Source organism: Cyprinodon tularosa, unplaced genomic scaffold (assembly GCF_016077235.1).
Source record: "Cyprinodon tularosa strain WSP-4 unplaced genomic scaffold, ASM1607723v1 ctg370, whole genome shotgun sequence".
Lineage (NCBI taxonomy): Eukaryota > Metazoa > Chordata > Actinopteri > Cyprinodontiformes > Cyprinodontidae > Cyprinodon > Cyprinodon tularosa.
In genome coordinates, this window is record NW_024039086.1 from 736,923 (window position 1) to 741,684 (window position 4,762).

At 40.5% G+C, this 4,762-nt stretch overlaps 1 long non-coding RNA gene across 2 annotated transcripts; it reads right to left on the reverse strand.

The window, feature by feature from the left end:
- Positions 1-999: 999 nt before the first annotated feature.
- LOC119790788 lies at positions 1,000-3,645 on the reverse strand. 2 transcript variants are annotated; one of them, XR_005281775.1, is made up of 3 exons: positions 3,590-3,645; positions 1,451-1,525; positions 1,000-1,303 (listed from the first exon to the last, which is right to left on the reverse strand). It is a non-coding gene; the product is annotated as an uncharacterized LOC119790788 (long non-coding RNA). The 2 variants fall into 2 exon arrangements; XR_005281774.1 differs by lacking the exon at positions 3,590-3,645 and adding an exon at positions 1,654-2,357.
- Positions 3,646-4,762: the final 1,117 nt, after the last annotated feature.

The following is a 4,762-nucleotide window of genomic DNA, read 5'->3' on the forward strand; positions in this document are numbered from 1 at the left end:
TTTCTGGATCTTATGTTTGGCAGCCCCTCCTCTTGACATCACCAATGGCATCAACCTTGGTATACAATGGTCCAGATTTGCCATAAATGTTGACTCCAGATTGGCAGTGGTTATTCTTTTATATTCTTCCTTGATCTGTGTGATACAAAATAGAGCAAGATGGTACAACAGATATTAGAAGTCATGTTCCTGCCAAACTACCTATTCTAAATACAACAAAATACTAAAATATTAACCTGCTCAGGAAGAAATAGAGCAGGCCATCGTTCCTTCAAGTCCCTGACAGATGGAGCCAAGGTGACAATTTCTTGTCTCCAAGAGGAAAAGGTCCTGTCCATTTTCTCACTAATGATCTGGGAATTGTCTCTCTTCTTTACTTCACCTAGAAGTTCCAGTCTTTGTTGCTCAAGGTTTTCTTTGGTTTCTCCTAGTGGATGAGGTGGCAGGTAGTTCGCCTCACCCTTTCGAGCTTTCTTCATGTTTTTTGCTGGCATCTTCTCATTGGCTCGCTTTGTTTGGAGAGAGTTAACCTCTAGCTCAGGGCACCCAAGACCCCTAAGTTTTGATCTATAATTGCCCATTTTAAATTTCAGTCTTTGTTGCCATCCGTAGCATCCATTGTAGGACCCTGGTTCTTTCAGGCAAGGGTGTCTTTGGATCAGTGCTTCTGCTACATCAGCAAATTGTGCACTTGTAGGATAGGCAACATACTCAAAGATGCTTTCGGCTAAACTCTCAAGGATGTCTGGTAGAATGGCAGTGGAGCTGAGTGGGCATCCATCTTTATTGAAAGCTTCATTACCAGCTGCTAGGAGAAGCTCTGTCTCATTGCGGAAACGTGGTACTGGAAATTTGGAGGGCCAAGATTTTGAGCGCAAATTTCCATGATCAGGTGATGACAAGATCATTGTATCACCTGATTCAGATGAAGCAGTACTGGCAGCCGGAGCAGAACTGCTGGATGAACCTCTGTCTTAGCTGCTGGCTGCACCTGCGTCAGATCTATCGAGGTCAGTTACAACAAATTGGATTGAGGAGAGATCAACAATATGGACAACCTTAATTGTGTCTTTATCTTTAAGATCTTTGGTTGATGCAAGAGAAAAAAATTCTCCTCCAAAATCCACATCCTTGTAATGTAAGATAAACTTCCCTGCTTCCAATCTATATTTCTGTTGTACAATAGACTGCAGCTCATCCACTGTCTCTGGTACTCCATAAGGCAGTTCAAGCTTGTCAATTATATGGTCTTGAACAATAACACGAAGTACAGCAGGTTTTCTCAGATGAGATGTTTGAGCATCTGTTAAGAAAACAAAAAAAAACATTAAGTGACTCTAATATGGGACACAATATGTGAATATTGCAACATCTTTATCCTAAAGTTTTGCTGGCATACATTTCACATTTTTGGAGACATGTTAGCAGAACCTCTTTACAAATACCATACCTGGAACATCAGAATCAGTAAAATCCATTTCCTCATTTATTGCATGCAGTATTCTTTCAGCAGGGGAAATACTTTCTGAAAATGTATAGGATAAAGAGAATAAAACAGTAAATACTTTCTTATCAGCTGCATTGTATCAACTTGTAAAAATATGTCAATTTAGCAGTCCAGTGTATGCCATTGAGCACAATGTGAGTTTGTACCTTGGGATTGCTTGTTTTCTGTGAAATCTGCCATCTTTTGCTATCACTAGATAACACAAAGACAATGTGAAAAAAAATCCATCTATGGCAAGTAAATGAATCGCTTCAGAGTGACCATACGCTTCCCTGCAATGGTGTATGCAGCTAAAGGGAATATATCAGACAACGGAGCTGGCTCAAGAACTGTAATAACGTCTTTCATAACAGGGCCAGATGCAGAGCTAGAAATAAAGTTAAGTTCTTCAACCATCTCAGTAATACACTGTTTAGGAACATTAGATATGCTTTCCAATTTCAGAAAAAGGTGGGCAAGATTAGCTTCAATTATGCTGGGCAATTCTTTCCTTTCTTCATCATAACCCTCTCCACACTCAATATCTTCATCATCATCAGGATCATCCCCTACATTAACTGGATTCACATGCCTGTGCACAAGCTCAGCCTTGAAGTCATCCAGTGAGTGTGGAGTGTGTTTGCGTGTCCTGTGAGAGGCGAAAGTACCATAAATGTTCGTTTTGAAATCGCAGTTTTCAAAAACGCATGTGATTGTTTCATGTTTTTTTAAATGCCGACCAATCGATCTGCACCACGTGACGTCAATTGTTTACCTCGGCCGCGGTGCATCGTGGGAAAACCACCATATTAGGTGGAAAGTCGAGTTAACCCACACGCGGCTGTTCTTTCTTCACAATTATTTACCAGAAATGACACGATCGTGTTGTGTGAAAGGCTGACAGTCCCGGTGTCGTGCCAAGGTAGTTATCCCTGCGAAAATTTGTATCCCCTCGTCGGGAGCGCGCACGGAGTAGGAAGATAAACCCGAGTTAACTCCGCTTCAATTCCAACATGCAGAACTTGAAATTTGGAAGGTTTTATGTGTATGAGAGTTGAGCTTTACTGTTTTATTCTTTACTTCACGTTATAGCAGAATATCGCCAGTGATATTGATTTAAAACTAATAAAAAACACAAACGTTTGCTTGAAAGCTGGTCGCTGACAGCAGTGTCTACTCCTTCCTCTGAAAGCAAACAGATCCTTGTTCTTTTCTACACGTTCCTTAACCCTCCTGTTGTCCTCGGGTCAAAATGACCCGCCACTGTGTTAAAACCCCCCGAAAAATCCACTAAATGTTATTTTTTTGACTTAAAATTTTAAGACTTTTCCTAGATTGGCCTAGACAATAGAAAAAGTTAAATGTTGCTTTTATTCACATTTCCATGTGAGCTGTACAAAAAAAGGTACAAAGATGGTCTTCGGGTCAAAATGACCCGTGAGGCAAATAGAGTTGAAATCAACGTCATAGAGTTATTTACAAACCACAGAATGTTACAAAGTTTTAGTTGTGTCTCAGATTAATCAGTAGCAGAAGGAAACAAGGCAAATCAGGTGGTATTCTTGCAGACTTCAGAAGACCACCTCTTATTTCCAGAGGTTATAAAGGTCCTGCATAACAGAACCCTGAATTGTGTCTGTGCTGAAGCCATCAGTGTGCGTTACAACACTGAAGAAGTTTTAGAGGTGATTTTCTCACGTCCAGCAAGACAACTCTGATTCAGAAGAGGAGGTAGAGGATGTATCCAAAGAAGAAGATGGAGAGGAATACAACCCAGAGCATGATGAATCATCTTCAGAAGAAGTAAACCCTGAAGCTGAAAGTGACACTTGGCAAAATAACATGGTCCTCAGCAGCATATGACCAATACGGCAGGCATGAAGAATTTGCACACAATGCACATGTCGTAGCCTGTAGTGTTTCAAAACCTCAGTCTTTCTGGGAGTTTCATATTTACACATTTTACAACACCAGTTCATTGTGAACGGGATTCAGTGAAAACGTTCTAAACACTGCTTAACAATAAACCACTCAAAATGAATCAATGTACAATCAATGGCTTGCTAGCGAGCGACTGTAATGGCGGCGGGAAGGCTTACTTACCAAAGTGGCATGGGCAGCCACATTGTAGGTTAATGGTCCTCCAGCAATGATTAAGATCCCCAAAGATGACTTGTCAGCTGTTCCAAAGCGCAAAAATGAAATTCCAACGCAGATAGTAGCTCTGTACAAACAAGCAGACACGAGTGCGTCGACTTTCCCAACCGGGTGCATGTTGAGTATCGTCTGCTGCTTGAGTAGTCACGCCCGTTTCAAAAAAAGTTTCAAAAACATTTTTTGAGCTGAACCAACTTAAAATTTGAGACAAATTGAGCTGATGTGCTTTAATGCATTCAAATTACACAGGAAAATGAGTCTGGATATTTTCTTATTTTTCAAGTCTGTTTATTTAGATTAATCAAGCTGGTTACTTAGTTTAACAAATAAAAGCTGCAAACTTAAATGTTTATATTGAAATTTCGCATTTATTTTAGCTGAATTTACTACCCCCATGCTTTATTCTTTAGAGTGTGGCTGTGTGTTTCCTGGATGGGGCCGCCAGTTGTCTTTTGCAGCTCTCGTTGAACCCCAGTCGGCCTCAGCAGATGCCCGCTCACACTGAGCCTGGTTCTGCTGGAGGTTTCTTCCTGTTAAAAGGGAGTTTTTCCTTTCCACTGTTGCTAGAAGCATGCTTAGTGTGAGGGATAGCTGAAGAGGCAATGAATCGATGCAATCAACTGGTTTTCCTTTAATATAAAACTTTAAATCAATTTGACTGGATGATCTGGTGAGCTGTAAAGTGCCTTGAGATGACGTATGTTGTGAATTGGCTCTATATAAATGAACTGAATTGAATCGAATTGAAAGATTGTGGATTGAGGTCATAGTCTGAAAAGTCTGGGAAGCCCTGGGGTCCTTCAGCTGGTTTCAGTGGCAGCCGTTCCCTCGGCCACATGAAAGCATTAAGCCCCAAGCTATCTGAAGCTTTACATAGATTTTAATTACATCTTTACGCTTTTAAAGTTGCTCCTTTGCTCCAAGACTACAGAAATCTTTTCATATTGTTGATATTTCAATCCAGCTATGTGTATGATTGCAATAAGTCTTTGTTCGTCAGCAGCTCAATGACTTTAAAAGGGCTTTCAAAGTAATAAGTATACAGATGGCAAAGTTTCAGAACCCTTTAGATTTTACACCATATCTCATTACAGGCCCAACTTTAGCTCTGGAATTTGT